This window comes from Callithrix jacchus, chromosome 3 (assembly GCF_049354715.1).
Source record: "Callithrix jacchus isolate 240 chromosome 3, calJac240_pri, whole genome shotgun sequence".
Lineage (NCBI taxonomy): Eukaryota > Metazoa > Chordata > Mammalia > Primates > Cebidae > Callithrix > Callithrix jacchus.
The window spans coordinates 13,091,586-13,115,023 of NC_133504.1; positions in this window are offsets into that span (position 1 = coordinate 13,091,586).

Consider the following 23,438-nt stretch of genomic DNA (forward strand, 5'->3'; position numbering starts at 1 on the left):
GGCAGCAGAGGTGTGAGCATAGTAGCTACTGACATGGAGAAAGGCTGTTGGATTTAAGAGTTATTAAGTGTTACTATCAACAAAACTGTATCATGGATTAGAAATGGGAGATGGTAGATGAACTATGTCAAAGACATCCCCATGTTTTCTGAATGGTCAGTTGGATGCTTATTGGTCATTTAGTGAGACAGAGAATATGAGCAGGACATGTGTTAGAAAAAGGATGAGTTTGGACGCCTTTGAAAAGCAATCAAAGCAAAATACCAACCAAGTAGATAGTGAAATAAATGGGCCTTAAGCTCAGCGAAGAGATTTATATAAATTGATAAGTCACCTGCTTAAAAGTGGAAATAGAAACTATCGTGATGAATGAGACCATATCAACTGAGAAGTTAGGGGAGGATTTCTCAACAGAGGCATTGTTGACATTTTGGACCAGGCAATTTCTTAATGTGTATGGCTGTGCATTGCAGAACGGCTCACAACATTCCTGGCTTCTACCCAGTAGATGATAACAACATCCCCAGTTGTGATGAGCAAAAATGTCCCCAGGCATTGCTAAATGTCTTCTGGTACAAAATCACTCACAGTTGAGGAACACCGGGTTAGAGCAATAAGATAAGAAAATTCATTTTAACATTCTGATAACTCTATGAGATGATTCAACTCTATATGTCTTCTTTTATATGCTTATTAAAGAGTATGTGTTTCTATAAATGTATTTTTAAATTATTTCTTCTTGATAAAGTTTTCTTTTCAGAAACTTAATTCTTAGTGTTAAAATATATGTTTGGGTTATCTCTTCCAATGGCCTTTAACTTAGTAGACTTTTATTTGTACTCTTGTCATAATTATTTTATGGAAAACAATGACACTATTATTATTTCATATTTTGTTATCTGTGCCTTAATTCTATTCAAATTCCACATGAATAACTGGTATGCATAATTGCTAATCATCAGGATAATTAGGATATTCTTGGGAAATGTCCATCTTACATAAAATATATCAATCATTTGAGGACATTTTCCTACTTTGCTTTCGTTTAAATGCTCTGATCATAATTATACATAGAAATATCCACATATAGCTGATCCACCTACCACAATTAAATTTCTAACATATTTCTAAGTTTTTATATTATGCTGGAAAGATTCATAAATGATGTGATAATTTCAAATAGGCAATTCAAAATTGATTTATGTAATATAGAGCCATCAATTATATTGTTAACTTTCTAGATATGTACTTATCAAGTCCTGATGAAATTAGTATTGCAGAAATAAAACATAAAATACGTTACTTTTACTTATAAAAGTTAGTGGCAAAGTTGCTTAGCAGTACTTAATTTTCTTTAAAAACAAATAGCCTAATTCCTTAAGATCACTTTATGAAGTGTTCTTTGTCCATTTAGATCCTGTCTGTGACAGGTTCTTAACATAAATCTTCCTAACCTCTGAATAAATTTCTCTAATACTCATAGGATCAATCTGTTTCATTTATTTTTCCATTTTTCTAGGGATAAATCTTCCAGAATATATATCTTTAGTTCTAAGTATTTTTCTTTTAATTAAGTCTTCAGACTTATAATTTGGTTTTAAATAACTGCTTGTGTTAGCTATCTATTGCTTTGTAACGAATCAAGCAAAACTTGGTTTTTTTAAAACACACACTTATGATCTCATTGTTTCTGGGAGTCAGGATTTGGGACACAGCTTAGCTCTTTGTGTCCTGGTTCAGAGTTTGTTGCAGGCTGATTTAAGGTGTCAGTCACTGCCAAACTATCTCACATTGCAACAGGACATGAACCACTTCTAAGATCACTCAGTGGTTACTATAAGAAAGACAGAGAGAGAGAGAGAGAGAGAGAGAGAGAGAGAGAGAGAGAGAGAGAGAGAGAGAGAGAGAGAGAGAGACAGGAGGGAGTTAAAGCTAGTGAGATGAAAGTTAAAATGTTTTGTAACCTAATCATAGAAATGCTATTCCAAGAATGCTGTCATATTCCATGTGTTAGAAAACAGTTACTTGTTCCAGCTCACATTTAAGTGGAGGAAATTATACAAGGGTGTGAATACCGAGAGGCAAAGATGATTGGGGGCTATCGAAGATGTCTGCATACTTTATTGCTTACGCATGTTATTTTTCTTTTGTGTTCCTCTTAGTTTCTTGAGATCTCCCCGTGTGACCCTCAAGTGATCATAGCCCCCAATAATCAGTATATTATTCCAACCTCTCTTGCTATGCCCAAATACCTAATCAATGGCTGATAGCTCCAAGAAAGATTCTATTTTTGAAAAACTTTTTGGACAATTATGTCCCAAAGTAGATGAACATTAGTTATCATCTCTTGCTAAATATAAAATTCTGCCTTTATTTCCCAAAGCACGGAAAGAACTCCCTTATAGTTTACCTCATATTGTGACATTATGGATAAAGACCTATGTTCAATAGTAGTGTGGCAGATTTTCTTTTATAGTTTATTTCTACACAATTTGCTTTTCTTTCATCAACCTTGATTGAGTATCATTAGTTCTGATAATACTTTCAAGAAATAATTTCATTTGAGTGAGCCTTTCTGTTTCAGTTTTGTATTCCATTTGATAATTAATTTTGACTTTTTTGCTTTTAATTTCTTCGTGTTTAATGTAATTTTTAGTTTTGATTGGACTTCTTGAGTTGGACATTTTAAAATCATGTCTTTTGAGGAGCAGATGTCAAAGGTGATGTATAAGTACAAGATCAATTCTGAGAAAATACGTACGAAGGTTACGTGACAAGAATCAGGATCAAGCGGAGAGGACCTTCAGACCATGCTACAAATCTGACACCTGTGAAAGGAGAGTGACAGGAAGGAGGATTGGGTAAGGAGAGCTTCAGACTAAAAGCCCAGCCCTGGGAAAGTCTCAGGCAGGATGATGGGCAAAGATTGCCAAATAGAGTCCTACACTGGACGGTAACAGCCCAGCCTTCGTACCACTGTCATAACGTTATTGGCTCTGAAAAGACCAGGGAGAGTGTGACCTTGAATGTTGTGGCAGGCAGAAACATGAGAAAGAGCTGGAAGCTCTTGGCCAATTCCTCTCCTTAGAGGAGGTGTGATTGGAGAGAAGTATAAGTAGTACACCTCCCATCCTACCACAATTGATCTCCTGCACCACATAGGTGGTCTTTCTCAAACATTTTTTTATTGTACTTTAGGTTCTGAGGTACATGTGCAGATCATGCAGGATTGTCACATAGGTACATACATGGCAATGTGGTTTGCTGCCTCTATTTCCCCGTCACTTACATCTGGCATTTCTCCCATGTTATCCCTCCCCGACCTCCCCAACCCCCTGCTTCCCCTCCTTTCCCCTCCCAACAGACCCCAGTTGAGAAGCAGCACACTTCTATATTTCTCATGGGCCTTTCTTCATGATGGAAAAGTGCTAGAGAGCTTCTGGAAAGAACTAAGCCTACATTGCTGCAGCAGGTCTTAAAGCTGTTGTCACCCTTCTTAATTGTGCCCTGTAATTACCGCTCCCCTCCCTCGGTGATCACCTCTTTATCCTCTTACTCAAGAGTTCTTATGGTGGTCTAGTTACTTCGTGGTCTAGTTAAAATCCCTATTCATGAGGAAAGTGCGCCCTTGGTAATCAATCATACCATTCTCAGACCTGGGCTATTGCATGGGATACTACACTTGAGCAAGCAAGTATCAAGTGGAGCCAAAGTGGAACTCATGAGATTCGTGCTATTTCTCCTTGCCTCCATTGTGTAGAAGCTGCACTGCCTCCTCCCGTTGATCAGAGTCAGTTGTCCTTGGGAGTTATTGTGCAACCACTCCTGACTGCGAAGCATAAAGGGAAGATGAAGCAGAAGTAGGCTGTGAGAATCCAGCATCAGACCATATGCAGCTTGACTTCTGTGAAGTGAGAGACTGATGAAAGAAGGATTAGGTAGGAGGAGTCTCAGGCAGGTCAGGTACATGGAGACAGAGTTAAAATAAAATGACTGTGCTGTGAAGGAAAGTTCTGGGCAGGTATGGCCCAGCTCTAGCATCCCTGCTGTGTTCAGTCATCATCTGTGAGAATCACAGAGAAAAAGAGTCCTCAGCATAAGGCAGTGGGGGTGGCAGGTCCAACAGTATAGAAGCTGGAGTCTGTCCAGTAACTTCTCTCCTTGCAGAAGATTCATCCGAACAAAATCTAAGCAACACACTTCCATTGCCACCTGAGGATCATAGCCATCAAGTGTTTAATTTTATTCTGTAAAAATATAGGCATTTTCAGATCGAATCCCCCTCTAAATACTTCTTGCACTGAATCTTGTCTGTTTTAAAAGTTAGTAGTTTTATTATTCTTCATGTATATTTTCTAATATCTATTATATCTGTTATATAGACTTCTTCTTCTTCTTCTTCTTCTTTTTTTTAGACAGAGTTTTGCTCTTGTAACCCAGGCTGGAGTGCAATAGCATGATCTCAGCTCACCACAACCTCTGCCTCTCAGGTTCAAGCGATTCTCCTGCCTCAGCCCCCCAAGTAGCTGGGAACACAGGCATGTAACACCATGTCTGCCTAATTTTTGGATTTTCAGTAGAGATGGGGTTTCAGCATGTTGGCCAGGATGGTCTTGAACTCCAGACCTCAAGTGATATACCCACCTTGGCCTTCCAAAGTGCTAGGATTACAGGCATGAGCCACCACATCTGGCCTATAGCCTTCTTAATAATTATATAAAAGCACTTTGTTTTTCTATTTAGATATATTTTATCTCTTATTCCTTTTTATATCAGTTATATGTTGTTTAGAGAATATAGTCAATATGATATAATCCTGATTCCTTAGTATTTGTATTGGGCTTGTTTGAATGTTAAATATATGCATGAAATAATGTGCTTTAGAATTGTCAGATTTGCTGTTCCTTATGTAAGATATTAGATGCATGTTAATTTTATTCTTCAAATATGTATGTATCTACTATTTTTTTCTTCTGTTTGATCTCTCAATTATTGAGGGACTTGCATTTAATTCTTCCCTTGGAAGATGGATTTATTAAGTGTCCTGTTAATTCTGTTACTTCTAGTTTTATTTAATTTGAAGTTATCTTGTTATATATGTAAAATGCCCAAAGCATTATATCTGCAGAGTGAATTAAACATTTTAATATTATGTTGGATCACATTACTTCCTAGTGATATTTTTTGTTTAAATGTATTTTTTCAAATCAGCTATACAGTTCTTCTAGTTCGGAGATATTGGTGGTAAATTTGCTCCCGTTAAATTTTTAATATGAAAATTGTTTTATCTCGGCACTTCGCAGACGTACTGTATACTCTTGTCTTCCACTTAACACAGTTCGAAAATTAGTTGTTATAGTTTTTTGTACTTTCCTTCTCATTACTTTTACAATGTTCTTTTTGGCTTAATTGTGGTACAGGTTCATGATAAATACAGCTAGTTATTGATCAGTTTTGATCCTGATTGGGACCTGTGAAGCTTTCTGAATCTTAAGTTGAAAGTCTTACTGATTCTGAGAAATACTGATATGCTTTCTCTTCAAATCTCACTTTCTTCCAATATCTCTACTCCCAGCTTCCAGGACTAATTTAAAGACACACTCTTAATTTACTCTTCTGCAATTTCACTTACAATTTTCACTTAAAATATCTTTGTCTCTCCCGGAGGTATTTAGGCTTATATCTTCAATTTTATTTTTAAGTTTACTAATTATCTCATTAATAGCACCTCAACTGTTATTTAAACCACTCATTGTCTAACATTTATACAGGAACACATACACACATACAGTACCTAGATCATTTCAATAAATTATATTTATTTTGATTTTAAAATAGCTCCCCATTGTTAATAGACTGTCTTTTTGTTCTTAGTCATTGTTTGGTATAATTTATACTATAAACCAATTAAGACAGACATATTTTATATTATGCATTTTGTTGTCCAAATATCTTAAATCTTTGCAAATCTAAGGACGGAATGTATTATTTCTGCTGACAATCACTGATGAGGACCAATGTCTTTCTCATCGATTTGCTAATTTATTTTTCTCGACAGAGGTTCATTTTAGCTTTGTCTTTGGAAACCGCGTCCTAGGCTGAGGGTGCCTTCCTTCCAATATGAGATTTGTTTGTTTTAGTATTAACTCCTGAAAGTATTGCCAATACAAAAAACTTACAAAATAAATAATTTGCTTATTTGTGGACTCAACAGTATTTTATATTCAGATTCAAAAATTACATGATGATAGTTAAAGTTTCTCAGGCATTTGTTTTTTAAATGCCTTGCACATAACCAGGCCTGAAACAGTTAATATCCATTACCATTTCCATTTGTAGAGTTGTTATTTTAATTTTCTTGAGAATACTTTTAATTGTCCTCTAGCTGAGCAACAATACAGTCTAGAGATGAAATGTGGACCTTAACCTAGATTGCTGAGGTTGAAACATAATTAAACCATATAGTAAATATGTGACTTTAAGCAGCTTACCTGCCTTTCTCTACTTCAATTTCCACATTCTAAAAATCTGAATTATTATGGTTACTTGGGAGATTAACTGACTTTAAGTCAGTTTTCTTAGAACGGTGGCTGGCATATTCTGTGTGGTCAAACATGTTAGTCTTTACCATATACTAATAAGCTATTATTTTTGAGACTAGGCCTTACAACTTTTTGATTCCTGAGAACTGTAAGTATTTTTCCCCACCAGACCCTGTCCAGATGTAAAGTTCAGACTCATTCAGAAGGCCTTAGCAGAACTAATAGCTTCATCATTCAAATACCTCTCTGGATTTTCTCTATCTTCTCAGTTGTATCTCTTATAACTTCCTTTATTTTCCTTAAACTAAACTATGGAGTTTAAACCTATTTTTCTACATCTTTGGATTATCTTAAAGTGGTTTACTAACACAGAAGTTTTTCTTTTTATGAAAGACATATATATCTAATCTACTATAGTATAAGAAATTGTCTCACACCCTTTACCAGCATTTTTGCCATGTCAACACTGGCTTTCTTTCCTTTTGTTAAAGTGACACAGTTGGAACAACTGTAGTTTTAAAAAGTAATCTCATGTTTACACAACCGGTTGCAGCTAGATTGTCACTTTATTAGCAAACAGTCACGATTCCCAGGAAAAGTGTCCAGGTTTACATTTAGTTGTGTGATTAATCGAATAATGTCTACTTCACGCAGTAGAATGAGATTTTTCAGGACAGGGAGTGACTTTCAATGTATCTCCAGTGTCCAGCCCAGTGCTTCTTTTTTTTCAGTAAATTTCTTCTCAACAGTGGAGGCTGAGTGGCAAGGCAAGTGTCTTAACTAGATATACGTATGAAATTGACTAAAATTTTACAATAAAGCGAAGTAACTGGCAGAAACTTTGAAGAGCATGTCTGTTCAAATCAGATACAAGAAACAGTCATTACTTTGTATATTCATCGTGTCCTAGATATCCTCACCAATGCAATCCATGCAAGTGTCTGCTATTGTCTTTATGGTTTTCATTGTCATTTTAAAAACAAATATTTACCAGCTTCTCAAGTTTTATAACTTTAGATGATACCAACTACGATGTTTCATGTGAGTATCATTTTCTAACCTTTGGCAATTGTAGCTCTTTATTAAGGCAACTTTTAGCATTCCAGCTATTCCTTCTCCACATGCTTACTATTCTTATCTTGATGACTTCAGCATCCAAGTATCTGATCTCACTCATTCTATGAATTGTCAATAGCTGGAGCTTCCCTCTTTCAATCGCATTTTTTTTCTTTCTACCATACTCCAACTATAAACTTGTATAATCTTCCCTTGTTATCACCTAAATCTGCAACACATCTGGAATCCTGTAATAGAAGCTTGCCGCTATGTGACCAGCAGTTTCCAACAACTCTTTTTTAACCACGTTAAAATCAAAACGCTTTTTTTTTACTTTAATGTGTATGCTTTACCACCTCCACTCACCTTTCTCACATTTTAACTTCATTCTTTATGTCGTCTAAATTATATGAACATTTTAATAATTTATTTGCAAGTACCATTAAGCCTCTTGTCCATCTCCTCCTCCACAATTCCCACCAAGTAAAATTTGCAAACCTGCTTATAATATCTGCCTATTCTGCAAATTTATACAAGCAACAATGTTCCAATAATTTTTTTTAAAATCACATAAAAATGCTGACTAGTCTCATTTGAAATTAATGAACACAAATTTCAAAAGGCCTCTTAACCCTATGTAGAATTTCTTTTATATTTCTTTAGTAATTTTTATTCATCAGTCCCCCTTATAATTCTTATTCATCAAAAAAACCTGCCTCTACTCCAAATGACTGCCTTCATTACTTGTTTTAATTAGAAGATTGAAACAAACAGAGAAGTATTCCCTCTTCCTGCTACCACCAAATCTAACAACCCACTCACAGCTGGGCTATATATTAAGCCAAGACTTCCATTTATGCTTTGCATTCTATCTTCTCTGAATCTATTTAAAACTTTTCTCCTGCAATCATATCTCTCTAAACTGCATCATTCATTTCTCCTTGTTTACTAAATCATTCCTTTCGGGAAGAGGAACATCTTTTTTGATAAGAGAAGATGTTTCTAAATGAGGAGAGCTACATTAGAGTAACGTATTTGGCCCCCAGGAAGAAGGAAACAGTTTCCTATTGGTGAGTGTTGTGTAGCCACTTTTCTTTCTTCACTTTTCAATCCACTTTTCTCTGCTGAACAGAGCTACTCCATTCTAAAAGTCTACAAACCTAGGTGATTTGCTACCTTGGTTTTCTCCCTTCTTCAGACAAGTTGTGGGTCACAATCCTGATTACTCAGATCTGTATCCAAGCCTCAATCTATTTTTCAGAGGCTCTGTCCCAAAATCTAGACTGGTGCAGGCAAAAATTATTACCTAACTTCTTGCCTTTTCCCTGTACATTTAGAGAAAATTCCATCAACTTATGACTTACAAAGCTGACATTTTAATGTCTACTTTTCTTGCATATGTGTTTTATTTATTAATTGATTCTGATATTGAGGAAAAAATAAAATTCCATGAGTATCTAAGATTTACATCAGCATAAAATCAAATTTAATCTAAAAAAAAAAACTTGTCAACATACCTTTCCAGCTACTGCTGTGATATCATGCTCCCCTTTTCAGTGAAACTTCTCTTGCAAAAAAACAAAATCATTTCGGCCAGATTTCCCTCTGTTATCTCATATTTTTCTTTCCTCAGGCCTGTACAACCAGTTAGGATGCCGTGACCTTCACTCTCTGGGCGGTGATTTCCTACATCACCAGCCAGCACACTGACATTTAAGGAAAATATCCCTGTCTTGATCTGCTTGAATCCTTAGCTCCTTCCTTATTGAGATTATTGTTTAAGTTCTGTTACACTCAGTTGTTCAAGTTTTTATGTATTCATGCAATTAACAAGAGTACTTAATAATAACAAATTTTGTTTTAAATGCTGGGGCTATGTCAGGGAACAAAACACACACACCCTAACAAATAAATAAAATTACATAGCATGGTAGGTCAGGTGCTATAAAGAATGACAGGTAGGTAGCTGTCATAAAAACTGGAGAACGAATGATTTTCTAAAGGATAATCACAGAAATCTGAATCTAAAATCAGATATTTGAGCCAAGGCTTGAAGGAAGAAAGACAATGATGAGGATAGGAAACTAAACTATGTGTATAACTGTGTAAAAAGTGTTCTAGTCACTGGGAAGAAGTTTGCTGTAAGGGGTTCAGAGAACTGAGGAACTACTTGGAAGGAAAGGGAAACCAAGTCATTCCTACATGTGAGAAAGAATGGCATGGTTAATATTGATGCTACTGATCAAGTGGAGAGAATAAATTTGTTATTAACTGAGATCGAAATAGAAAACATCCTTAAATTGGAGACAGAAAATGGGAAAGTGCTTAAGTAAAGAGATTTGTCCTAGATGGATGCACAGGAATGTTTGCTACGAAAGTTAGAACATATGAGAACAGATATTGCAGGCAATTCCTTTCTAATTGCTTGTTTTCTCTGTGAAATAAGATGCATGGTCTTGATCTGAAAGGAAGGAGGGAATATGAGTTTAGAAAGATTTAAGAAAGAGTTGAAACTACTAATTAGCTGGGTAAGAGAAAGGAGGAGCAGACGGTGTGTCTAGAACACTTTTTACATAGTTACACATATAGTGTAGTTTCCTAAGCCCATCATTGTCTTTCTTGCTTCAAGCCTTGGCTCAAATATCTGCTTTTTTTCCTCAACCATCTCTTATTTATTTTATAAATAAAGATTTTTTGAAACACTCATGCATTTACATGTGGCCTATGGATGCTTTTACTGTATAATGGTAGAGCTGAGTAGTTACAAAAAACCATGTAGACCACAAAATCAAAACTATTTACTGCTGACTTTTTAAGAAAAAGTCTGCCCATCCCTGGGTTAGCAGGAGGAAAGTAGGTTTTAGAGAAATGCATTAAAATCCAGACTCCAAAATTTATTAAGAGTAAGGCATTGAATCATCCAAGTTAACCTCCTGAGTCTCAGTTTTCTCATCTATAAAATGCAAATAATATCATCAACCTCAGAGGGCTGGGTTGAGCATTAAGCAATAGAAGATACTTAAAGTATCTTAGCATTGTCTCTGGTTCCCCCTAACACTTTGCTAGTTGACAACTGAATGGAAAAACAACATCATATTTTAGCAAGAAGAGACCTTAGAAGTGATCTGCTTTAGTCTGGCACTGCTTCAAAAATACTGCCTTGCCCCCAGAAATTCTGATTTCGTGGGTCTAAAGAAGGACAATATCAATTGTGTTTATTAATTCATTTATAATCTCTGCATTTTGTGTCTTGCCTAAATATCTGCTTTTAGATTCAGATTTCCATGATCATCCTTTAGAAAATTGCTCATTCTCCAGTTTTTAGGACAGATACCTCCCTGTCCTTCTTTATAGCACCTGGACTAAGGAATTAGTATGCTTTTACAGCAGAATGTTTCTGAAAGCAAGGAGCAACCAAGCTGGGTCACTGTTTTCCTCTTCCTACTTGTAGCTTCGTGGGCAAGGGTTGTCGGGTTACTTATTTTAATTAAGATTTTGTTTGCTCCATGCAAATACAATAGATCAAGTGAAGGTTAGAGGAGATGAGGGCATATTCTAATAATCGATTTTTCATTACTTCAATATGCATTCTTCTCATGCTTTTCTACTTCTATTCCTCTATCCAGCATTGTCTGGGGATTGCCCTGGGTTCCCATTTTTTCACTGCAGTTTTAACTGTCATGATGGGCAATGTCATCCAGCTCTAGGTTTTAAACACCATGAGTTATGACACCCAAATATTTATTCTGAGTCCTTATGTCTTCCCTTGCTCCAAACTTATATATTTGGTCCACCATGATCTGTGCTCCACCATTGATAAAGAGCAAGAAAAAAACATTATGTGTTTAAAGACATCACTTCACCACCACCTTCTGAACAACCAGCAGCAGAAGCGAAGAGTAACTCTTAATACTCTGAGTGTTCCTAGCAAGCTCCCCTACGTGCCAATGGTTATAGACCCATTCTACCTCTTAGCTTTAGGAATCCACAATTAACCCAGTAAATTAAAATTAGCCCAGTTCATCTCAGACATCACAGTAAGCCAAGGACATCTTAAGCATCGTTCAGTCCCAGGCTTTAAATAAAACTCTAAAGTCTCCTTTTATAAGACCCTTCTCCCAACTATTCCAACTCCTAACATATTTTCTCTTTGTCTTTTGAACTCTCAATTAGTGTTCTGAAAAATCTCTATATTGTCAAATTATCATCTCCACCATTCACTCTAAAATGTGGCTACCTTCTGATGTTGTAAGTTCCCTTTCAACTCTCTCTAGTGCTGCAATTTCTTTCCCATTCCTGACAGCATGGATCTGGAGATAAAGTAAGTTTTCTCCTGACTTTGCATGCTGCTTCCAGAACTTTCTTCCTCTCTATCACTTTACCATCACGCATGTCCTACCTCATTTTGTCAAATTTCATCACCCTACATGCCACCCTGCTTACTGCCACCTACAGACATTCAAGTTGTTTCCATTATTTCTTTAAAAGTTTAGCTCCAATTTCATTGTCACTCAATCCAAAACTGCTCATGAAATATTTTGGTTATTTAATTATCCATTATCCATATATATAATTTTTTTAAAAGGCTCCATTACCCAGACTTCAGTGCAGTGGCTTGATCTCAGCTCACTGCAATCTCTGTCTCCCATATTTAAGCATTTCTCATGCCTCAGCCTCCTAAATATCTGAGACAACAGGCACATACCACCACGCCTGGCTAATTTTTGGTATTTTTTATTAGAAATGAGGTCTTACCATGTTGGCAAGACTGGTCTTAAACTCCTGGCCCCAAGTGATCTACCCGCCTCAGCCTCCCAAAATGCTAGGTAAGATAACTTTAAAGTTTATAATTGTTTCTGATTACAAAAGAATTTCAATGGTAGTAGCGTTTTTATATACTCTAGGTCCAGTTGCAATAATATTAATGTCTTACATTAGCATGGAATGTTTACATGCTAATGTTACAATTAATGAGTCGTTATTGATACATTATTATTGTATAAAGTTTATACTTTGTTTATATTTCTTTAGTTTCAATCTAATGTCTGTTTTGCTTTGTTTTGTTTTGTTTTCTCCCAAGATCCCATCAAGGATATCACATTGTATTTAGGAGTAATGTCTCCTTAAGTATCCAGCTGTATGATCATCACTTTATATCATCCTATCTCATTATTTCATAATTACAGAAGCAAGAAAGCAAACAACAAAAATTTCAAACTTAACAAGACCTAAACTCCATTGGTCATACCAGCTTTTGTCTGTACCAGCCATCTTCTTATATTTATTTTTAGCAGGATTAAATTTCATAGCATGTAACTACAATTATAGGCTCACCTCACCTTCAAGTTTCTTGCCCCTTTTACCTTTTGTTGAGAAACCACCATCCCAATCAGATTCTTTCTCCCTCACCACATCACTGAAACTGAATTGGCCAGAATATATCAATATAGAAGTCACTGACAAACTCCTAAATCTAATGGTGGGCTTTCTGTATTACTCATCTTATTTGACATCCCAAGAACATTTATTCAGTCAATTACTTCCTTATCAATTAATGTATTTCATATCTTAATGTCTTCATGTTCCTCCTTTGCTACTATGTTCAATATCAAACTACTCTTCATTTTTAAAAAGTCACTTTCATTTTGACTTGGAAATGCTCTGAGGTCCAGTCTTTGGACAGCACCAATCCTTTACCTTCTAATGATCTTACACAATCTTCTGATTTCAAATGCCATCTTAAGACAACTCCGAAACATGTACATGTTCATCTCAGATATCTTCCCTAGATCACAAATTGTTATTCCAAATAGCATGGTTAATATTTTGCATGGCTATTTCACAAGCAACTCAAACTGACTGCATGTAAAAATAAGTTCCTGAACACTAAACACATTCCCAATACACATGTACGTACATGTACACACACATGCATACATATATACAAAAGAAAACTCTTCCTGCTGTTGTTCATCCTTACCTTGATTATTGGTCATTCAATGCTTTAAATTCATCCAGAAAGTTTGATACTACCCTTGCCTGTTTTTATTTCTTTCTTCACATTACAAAATATCAATCAACAAATTATGAAAGTTTAACCTTCAGAATATACTCCAACATCTAAGCACTTACCATCCATACACCAATGTGGCACTATCAATGTTATCTCTTACCTGGATTATAGTTAGTCACCTTGGTTCTGCACTTGCCCAGTCAGCAAGATGAAGAAATCTTAAATAAGTCACATTATGTTGCTAGTATTCAAAATATTTCAAATGCTTTTTCACTCTATGTATTCACATTTTTGTTTCTATTTGGGTGAAAGCTAAAATTCTAGTAAGAACCTATATAAAACTTTAAATTGCATTTTTTTTTATTCTCCCTGTCTTCATCCCCCTCTATGAATTCTCTTGCTTAATCTGATTTAGCCATACTAAATTCTGATCTATTTCTTGCAAATGTAAGCATAATATTATGTCAGATTCTGGGTATTTGATATTTCATATCCCTGGAACTTCTTCCTAAAGGTGTTTTTATCATAGACTCTCATTAGTCTAATATGGCTTAAAATGGCTGTCCATCTTAGGTTTGGCTGATTATAATTCATCCCAATATCTTCATGAACTTCTCAGTGATCTTTAGCATATCCAGAATTGGACTCTCTTAATACAGAGACATATGAAATAAAATATGTCACATCTCCCTTCTCCGCACCTAATTTACAATAGTGAAACAAAGACAGGAAGACTACATTAAACACTCCCATTCAAAAATGAAAAAGAAGTCACTAGTTTATGGTAATTCTCAAATCTCAGAGGATCAATTTTGTGAGGTCACCTTACACTGGTCCCTAATTTTATGAGGTCTTCTTACCCTTGATTAAACCCGTGTTCTGCTCTCTTAACATGTTTTCCCAACGTATTAATTTCTTTGATTGCTCTCTATTTTCTGGGTGCCCTTTCTTTTTCTCCATTGTCCCCTTTTGCCACATCTAGAGAGAGTAGTGGGAAATGTGTCCTCCTAGGAAACTAAGTTCTCTGAACCTGCTTCATAGACATGAAAGTCTTTTAATATCTTGAATAGCCTCAATGCCTTTTAGTGCAGATTGGTAGTAAGCAGGCCAATGCAACTTAATCAAAACTTTGAAGAACTGTACATGTTTGATTATATTTTATTTTTTTGAGACAGAGTTTCGCTCTTGTTACCCAGGCTGGAGTGCAATGGCGCAATCTCGGCTCACCGCTCTGCCTCCTGGGTTCAGGCAATTCTCCTGCCTCAGCTGCCTGAGTAGCTGGGATTACAGGCATGTGCCACCATGCCCAGCTAAGTTTTTGTATTGCTAGTAGAGATGGGGTTTCACCATGTTGACCAGGATGGTCTCAATCTCTTGACCTCGTGATCCACCTGCCTCGGCCTCCCAAAGTGCTGGAATTACAGGCTTGAGCCACCGCGCCCAGCCTGATTATATTTTATTTTAAATGTCAAAAGTTATACCTAAAATTTATCCAGAATTTATTTTTTTCTCTGTCTCTCAAATTCTCTCTCTCCTCTCTCTCTCTCTCTCTCTCTCTCTCTCTCTCTCTCTCTCTCTCTCTCTCTCTCTCTCTCTTTCTCTCTGTCACTCTTTAAGTAAAAAATTGACAGCATAAAAACTTCATGATACAGTCTGTAGTCTTTTGGGATTCCTTATATTCAAGTGAAAAGGTATCTATTAATCTTAATGACCACAACCTTGATGTGATTTCTGTCCTAAGGCTAGGACAGAAGTCTGAAATTGAATCTAAATTTGAACTTTCCCTTGAGTTCAAAATTTAATATGCACATTTTTACTTGGCAAGAAATAGTTCATTACCCACTCAGAAAGTCTGAGAATTTAGTGATCTCTCTATTTAGTCATGCCATTCTTAGCATAGCAATCAGTTCTTTCCCGTCAGATTTTCTACCACTTTAATAAGCACAACTGTCAAGCAGACAACTAGCGGTATCAATATTTTGCCTCAAAACTTCCTTGTTCATTTCCACAAGTACTTGTTATTGTCTCTAACATACCACAGGTGCAAACCATACCAAACCCTCACCACACTCCCATTCAGAAATGAAAAGAAAAGGAGGAATGTAGAAGTCACTAGTTCATCTAAAAATGTGTTGCTATTTTTATATCCTCTTATGAGAGTTGTCTCACTTTCCACTGTCCAGACCCAAGTCAATGGCACATATGTGGGTTTGTATTAAAATAGCAGAATCTCAACTGCAGTACCAAAGTTTCCATTAATCATTTTTTTTACATAAAAATCAACCTAAAATTATCAGAGACTTGTAAAGGAGACATTCCTGTTGTCATGAATATGCTGGTCTGGTGGTCCCTCTAGAATCTGAATGACATAGATGAAATTCAACTGTGCTTAGATCCAAGCTGCAAGTTGGGTCAGGTGATATGGTTTGGCTGTGTCCCCACCCAAATCTCATCTTGAGTTGTAGGTCCCATAATCCCCACTTGTCATGAGAGGGACCCCCCGTGGGAGGTAACTGAATCATGGGGGTGGTTTCCCCCATGCTAGTCTCATGATAGTAAGTTCTCAGGACATCTGATGGTTTTATAAGGGGCTTTTCCCTCTTTGCCCCACAGTTCTCTTTCCTGCAAATTTCCTGAGGTCTCCCCAGCCCTACAGAACTGTTGGTCAATTAAACCTCTTTTCTTTATAAATTACCCAGTCTTGGATATTTCTTCATAGCAGTATGAGAATGAACTAATACATAGGTCAAGTCCACTTCTGTTATTCTGTGACAAGCAGCTTCACCAGGCATGCTCTTCTTCTGGCAGGTATCAAAAAGACAAACTGAATTCTGTATCCATATTTATGCTTTCTCTTGAGTTGAACACACAAGACGGGAAAAACCACGATGCATTAGATGGAGAAAATAACATAGCAAAGCCGATACAGTGTGACCAGAACATATACCGTGTTCTGCTCTCTTAACATGTTTTCCCAACCTATTACTCTCTCCACAGTAGGAGGCACAAAATTACGAGGCAAAAACTGTGAATGTGTTATCTTACATTATACATTACAGGGGAATAAAGAATTGAGAACAAAACTCCAATCTACCAAAACACCACTTCAGTAAAATCATCCTGACCTCCACATTTAAATGTAAAACTCCTACAATTTGCCCCAGCTACTGAAAAAAATATACTTATTGATCTTTTTACTTAGTTATCTAAATATGCCTTCAAACTCAATATAACAAATCCTAATTGTCTATTTTTCCCTCCCATATACTCTGCCTCAGACCTACTCAAATCTGTAATTGAGATTGGCTGTTGGGTTAAAATGACAATAAAAAAAGGAAAATTTTCATTTTTCTCTTTACTTTTCTTCCAAGAAGTGATTCATCATGTCCTGCCTACTTCACCACTAAAATGTGTTTTATATTTTTTCCCTCTTCTTCATCTTCCCATCAATTTGATGAAAGTTACCATGATTTCATGTCTAGACTCTGTAATGGTGTATTTCAGGAATTCAGCTTTCCCTTACATTGTTTTCTAAAAGAAAACAATCTTGCTTTTCAGAGGTTAGACCTTAGACTGACTATCATTCCTTTGAAGGTAGTATGTCTTTTTCTGGCTACCCTTGAGCTTATTTATTCTTTTTTGTTTTCCTCAGTTTTATTCTTATTTTTTTCTCTCTATTTACCTGGAATTCACACAGATTCTTTCTTTCACATAATTTTTTCACATATTTTACAGAATTCTTTTATCTTTTGTTTCTTTCATCAGTTTCACAAACATTTGGCCATTTTCTTCTAAAATATTGGTTCTGCCCTGATGTCTCTCGTTTTTTTCTCTGCTCAGAGTCTCTAATTACATACATGCTAGACTATTACTGTATGCCTCATATTGTTTAGATTTTTTTCCTTTATTTTTATTCTATTTAAATAGTTTTTGGTGTTTCAGTTCAGATATTTTCTAACAACCTGCTTTCTAGGTCACTAATCTTATCTTCTGTGGTTTTAATGTTATTAAACTAAATGAAATATGCATAATTTCAGGTATTATATTTTTACATTCTAGAGTCTCCATCTTTTTCTCTCTTCTAGATTACCATTTTATGGTGAATATACAATATATATGATGAAGTAGTAGACATTTTTAAGGCAGTAATTTGGAGAATTTAAAACAATCTTATCATTTATACACTGAATATTATTATATACACTGTGTATTATTATATATACTATGAATGTAAATAAGCTTAAATAAAATCATGATTAATAAACATATATAAATTAGCATAATACATAACACATATATTGGGATTCAAGAACATAGTTTATCTCCTTGAATTTATAGGATACTGTATATTTATATAAATTAAAAATTGTGAGTACAATATTGTTTTAAAAAGATAAAGTTCAAAAATATGTTGATGATATTTTGAGAATAATAGGACTTACAACAATGAAAAAATTTAAGTGTGAATTACAGGAAGCATGAAATTTGTAAAAGAGCCATGAAAGATTATATAAGATTAAAATATACACACAAAACATCATTCCAGATGTGGTGACATGGCCAGTCTTAAGAAACTAAGTAAAATTTTAAATATATAAATAAGCATAAGGAAAAAGACTGCATGTATGTATTTAATTTACATAATATTTGAAAAATTAAACCTCATGATATTTTGTATACTGTCTGTTTATTAATAATGCTGAAATAACCATTTAAACTACTATTGCATACTTTATAATATGGTAGACTTTACACTTTTTATTTTAGATGTGCTTTATTTTTGCTGATGCTAACAACAAAACTGTATACTTAAAAAAATCTCTAAGTACTGGAAAATATTGATAGATCAGATTTTGAATTGAAATGGATAAGATAAATACATGCGATTTTAGTCATGGGACAGTGTTTAAGTGCTTGAAGATCTAAATTTGCCTTGAAGAGTAGTATTAAACAAGAAATAAGAAATGTGTGGTCTAACCTCTTAAATCTAAACCTGCATTTGATTAGTTGCAATACAAAAATATTTAAAAAAAAATAGAGCAGTGGTTGTTTAAAACTTTTATACCTTCTGTCTTTTCTATAAATTTCCACCTCATTTTGTTATAATATTAAATATTATATATCAGTGGAAGGCTACTTTCAACCAGGAAAAGTGTTTGGAAAAAAAAAAAAAAAAGGAAGAAAAAGCCATCTGTTTGCCAGCTATCTATGTATTTATATATCGCTTTATCCATCTGTGTTCCACAAAATCTGGATCAGAAATGTTTCTTGTTGTATCAAAATTATTGTAAGTTTACAAAATGTTATTTGTTTGAATGTGGGAATCTTCATCTGTCATATTCAACCATGAAATTGCTCCAAAAACAGATTAAATTAGCATTAAATTTCACCCTTTTGCAGAAAAAGTAATAATATTACATTGCACCTGCAAATCATTCTATTCATGAAGACTTCTATTTAGTGAATAATTAGGCACACACATTGAAGCTTGAATGCATAATTTGTGGCAGAATATGTTTGCTGTGGTCAAATATTTTAACAAATATTGTAAGAAAATACTGTGCAAATATAATTGCTCAATATATTCTGAAGCAAGTTAGTTAAAGCTATAAATAATATTGTGAAATGCGTTCAAGTCATGCATTTCAAGAAATACATTCAAGACATAAAATGCAGACTTGTAAAATTTATTATACACAGACTTAAGATAAGGTTGTATATCTTAAAAGTCATTATTAAATAAAACATTCCAAATTAATTTAAAAATATAATGGTAGAGATTTAGCAAAACTTAAATGTTAATGTGTTAGTCTCAGGTATATTTATTTAAAGAAAGAGTAAAAACATTGGTGCATATACTTTCAAAACTATCTTTATATTTCTATATTCCATCTGGTTTCAAGCCTTACTAATTATTAGATGTGTATTAGACTATTATTTTATTTCCCAGATGAACAACATTAGAACATATAGATTATATATGATATTTAAAAATTTTTGATGTAAAACATAAATTTTCATTACAATTTTTATTTTGTTTATTTATTTTGGTAGGAGGGGGAGTTAGAGGCACTATCTCTCTCTCTCTCACCCAGGCTGGAGTGCAGTGGCACAGTCATAGTTCACTGTGACCTCAAACTCCCGGGCTCAAGCTGTCCTCCCTCCTCAGTCTCCCTAATACCTAGGCCTACAGGTGAACACCACCATGCCAGCTTATTCATTTTTATTGTTATGTTTTGTAGAGATAGAGTCAAGCTATGTTCCCCAGGCTGGTCTCCAACTCCTGGCCTCCAGCAATCCTCTAGCCTTGATCTCCCAAAGTGTCGCAATTACAGTGATTAATTTTTAAAACATTATATAATATGAAAAACTTGGCAGGGATAAGTTAAAATCTGAACTTCAATTTTCACATTAGCAAATAAATTGGGATAATGTTTACCTAGAAGGTGTGTTTGAAATTGACACATAGTAGGCATTGCACATCTATACAAACTATTTTTACCATTATTATATTCTTCATATTTTCCCAGGCCATAATGAAGATACTAGCCTTGATTATACCATTAGTTATATAACAAGACTATTAAACTACTCTTATCATGGAATAATAATTACACCTATCACTGAATAATAAATACACATATTTCCAAGGTCATGTAAAAGCAATGATGCATCTCACTTCAAAAATGAGCTCAAGAAGCTACCACAAACTAAGTGACTTAGGATTTCTCCATAGTAATTTCATTAAGAACATTATGGTTACACTTGATCGTTATATTCGTTAGGCATTTGCAAATAAAAAATACTAACTTCCTCCCTGTTTTGGAAACAAGCCAAGTGGAATTCATGTGTGGTAAGCAGAGATTGCATAAATAGATTGCACCAGGTCCTAGGCATCCAGGTAAGGCAATAAAGATAAATAATACATGTGAAGATTATAAAGGTGGAAATGTAACTTCTATTTCTTAACAACTGTATTAAGATATAATTCTCATGCCATGAAATTTCTCCACGTAAACTGTATGGTCTAATGTTTATTCAGATAGTCACAGAATTATGTAGCCATAACCACAATCTAATTTTGAAACATTTCCGTCAATCCCAAAAGAAAGCCCATGTTTATTAAAAGTCCTTCTCATCTACACCCACCTACAGTGGACAATCACTGACTTGTTTCTTTTCTCAATACAGTTGTCAGTTCTGCCCATTGAATTTAAATGGAAAACCATACAGTGTGTGGTCTTTGCGGAAGGTTTCTTTCATTTAGCATATTGTATCCATGTTTTACTCAATTGTAGCATGTAATTTTTTTATTATTGTGTAATACTCCATTGCATAGATATGCCAAAATTTATGCACATTTAAGTTTTGAAACCATGATTTGCTGTTAGAAATAATGCAGCAGTAAGCATATGTGTGCATTTTTTTGTGTGGGCATGTATACCTTGAAGGGAATTTGCTGGGACACATGGTAACTCAGTATTTAACATCTGAGGAAATGCTAAAGTTTTATGCAAATAAGCTTCAGCATTTTACATTCCCATCAGCCTGTATAAGTGTTTCAGTTTCTCCCTTGTCTCCCACATTTAATGTCCCTCTTTTCATTTCAGTCATACTAATTTTTGATAAGGGGTGGCATTTCTTATGGTTCTAATTTGGATTTCCCTAATGACCAATAGTGTTGATAATCTTTCAGTGTACTTGTAGGCAATTTGTAGATTTACTTTGGAGAATTTAATATGCAAATATTTTACCAGTTTTTAAACTGAGTTATTATTATTATGACTGAGTTATAAAAGTTCTTTATATATTTGGAATACAAACACCATATATGATATGCAAATATTTTCTCCCACTCTTTGGATTGTTTCCTCACTTTCTTCATGGTATCCCTTGTAGCATAAGTTTTTAAATTCTGATTAAGTCCAATGTGTCTACTTTTTCTTTAGTCATTTTATTTTTGGTGTCATATGTAAGTACCATTACACAACCCAAGGTCATCGAGCTTTACTTCAAGGTTTTTGTTTAAGGGTTGTATAGTTTTAGCACTTACATTTAGATCTGTGTATGATTTTGATTTAATTTTTCATATAGTTTGAGATAGGGGTCCGACTTTGTTCTGTGGAATATGTATATTGAATCATCCCAGCACAGTTGTTGAAAGACAATTTTTTCCCCTATTGTATTGTCTTGTCATCCTGTTTGAAAATCAGGTAAACATAAATATAAGAATATAATTCTGGACTCTCATTTCTCATCCATTGTAATATATGCATGTATGTATATATCTATATGTATGTATATGTATATGTATATGTATGTGTGTTTGTATATATACACACACATATGAAATACATATTTGCCAGTGCCACATTGTCTTCATTAATAAAGCTGTTTAGTAAGCTTTGAAATCAGGAGTTTGATATATCCAACTTTGTGTTTCATTATCAAGATTGTTCTTGCTATTTTAAGCCCCTTGAGTTTTCATATAAATTTTAGAATCAGCTTGTTAATTTCTGTACCCAAAAAAAGGGGAATCTGAAGTGCTGATGAAGATTTCTTTGAATCTGAAGATCAATTTGGAGAATATTGCCATCTAAACAGTATCAAATCTTCCAAATTTTTCCATTTGATACTGATGTACAATAAATTATTTTGCTGATATTTTTATGGATTGTAAAGTGGTAGTGTATAGAAATACCATTTATTTTTTAATATTAATCTGCTATCTTTGCAACATTCTGAACTTGTCTATTAATTGTAATGATCGTGTGTGTGTGTGGAATAGTATACCTTGGGTTTTTCTACATATAAAATTATGCTCTCTGCTCTCTGAATATAGCAATAGTTTTATTTATTTATTTATTTATTTTTAAAATGCTTTGGCTAGAACATTCAGCACAATGTTGAATAGAAATGATGGTAAGAGACACCCTCCTTTTGTTCCTGTCATTAAATGGAAAACTGTCAAGCTTTTACCTTTCACTAGGTTACCTGTGAGTATTCAATAGATCCCTTCATTAATTGAGGATACCTGTATTTCTAGTTGGTTGAGTCTTATAATTGTAAAAATATATTAGATTTTGTCAAATCCCTTTGCTAACATATTGAGATAAGCGTGTGTTTTTTATTTTATTTTATTAATATAGCATATTATATTGAACATGAAATATTAAAACAACCCTGCATCCCTGGAATAAACCCAAGTTGGGAAAAGTAATACTATAACATTACAGTAATTGGTTGGTGATTTTAGGACCTATATAAAAAAATATTGCTCCATATTTTTCTTGTGATGCCTTGGCCTCTTTTTAGTATCAGGAAAAAGGGTATTACTGGTTTCATAGATTAAGGTGAAGAGTCCTTTCCTTTCTTTTATTTTTCTAAGGGTTTATGAAGAACTAATATTAATTTTTTCCTCAAGTATATGATAGAATTCACCAGTGAATCCCTCTAGAACTTGGCTCTTGTTTATGGGAAGTTTCTAATATTCAATCCAATATATTGAGATTTTATCAGTTTAGTTGGTTTTCTATTTATTTTTGAGTCCGTTTTTATACTTTGTATCCCATTAAGAATGTGTTGGTTTCATTTACTTTATCTAATTTGTTGGCATATAGGTTTAATAAGTTTCCCTCATCAAATAAAGATGAATAACTCTTTATTTACTCATGGTTGCTAGTGATATCCACTTTTTCATTAACTTCCACTATTATGTAGAAAATCAAAAGGTATATACAATAAATTACTATTATATAAATAAGAGAAGTGATTAACAGGGTTGCTAGCTTCAAACTCAGTATAAAAATTGAGTTGCATTCTTATGT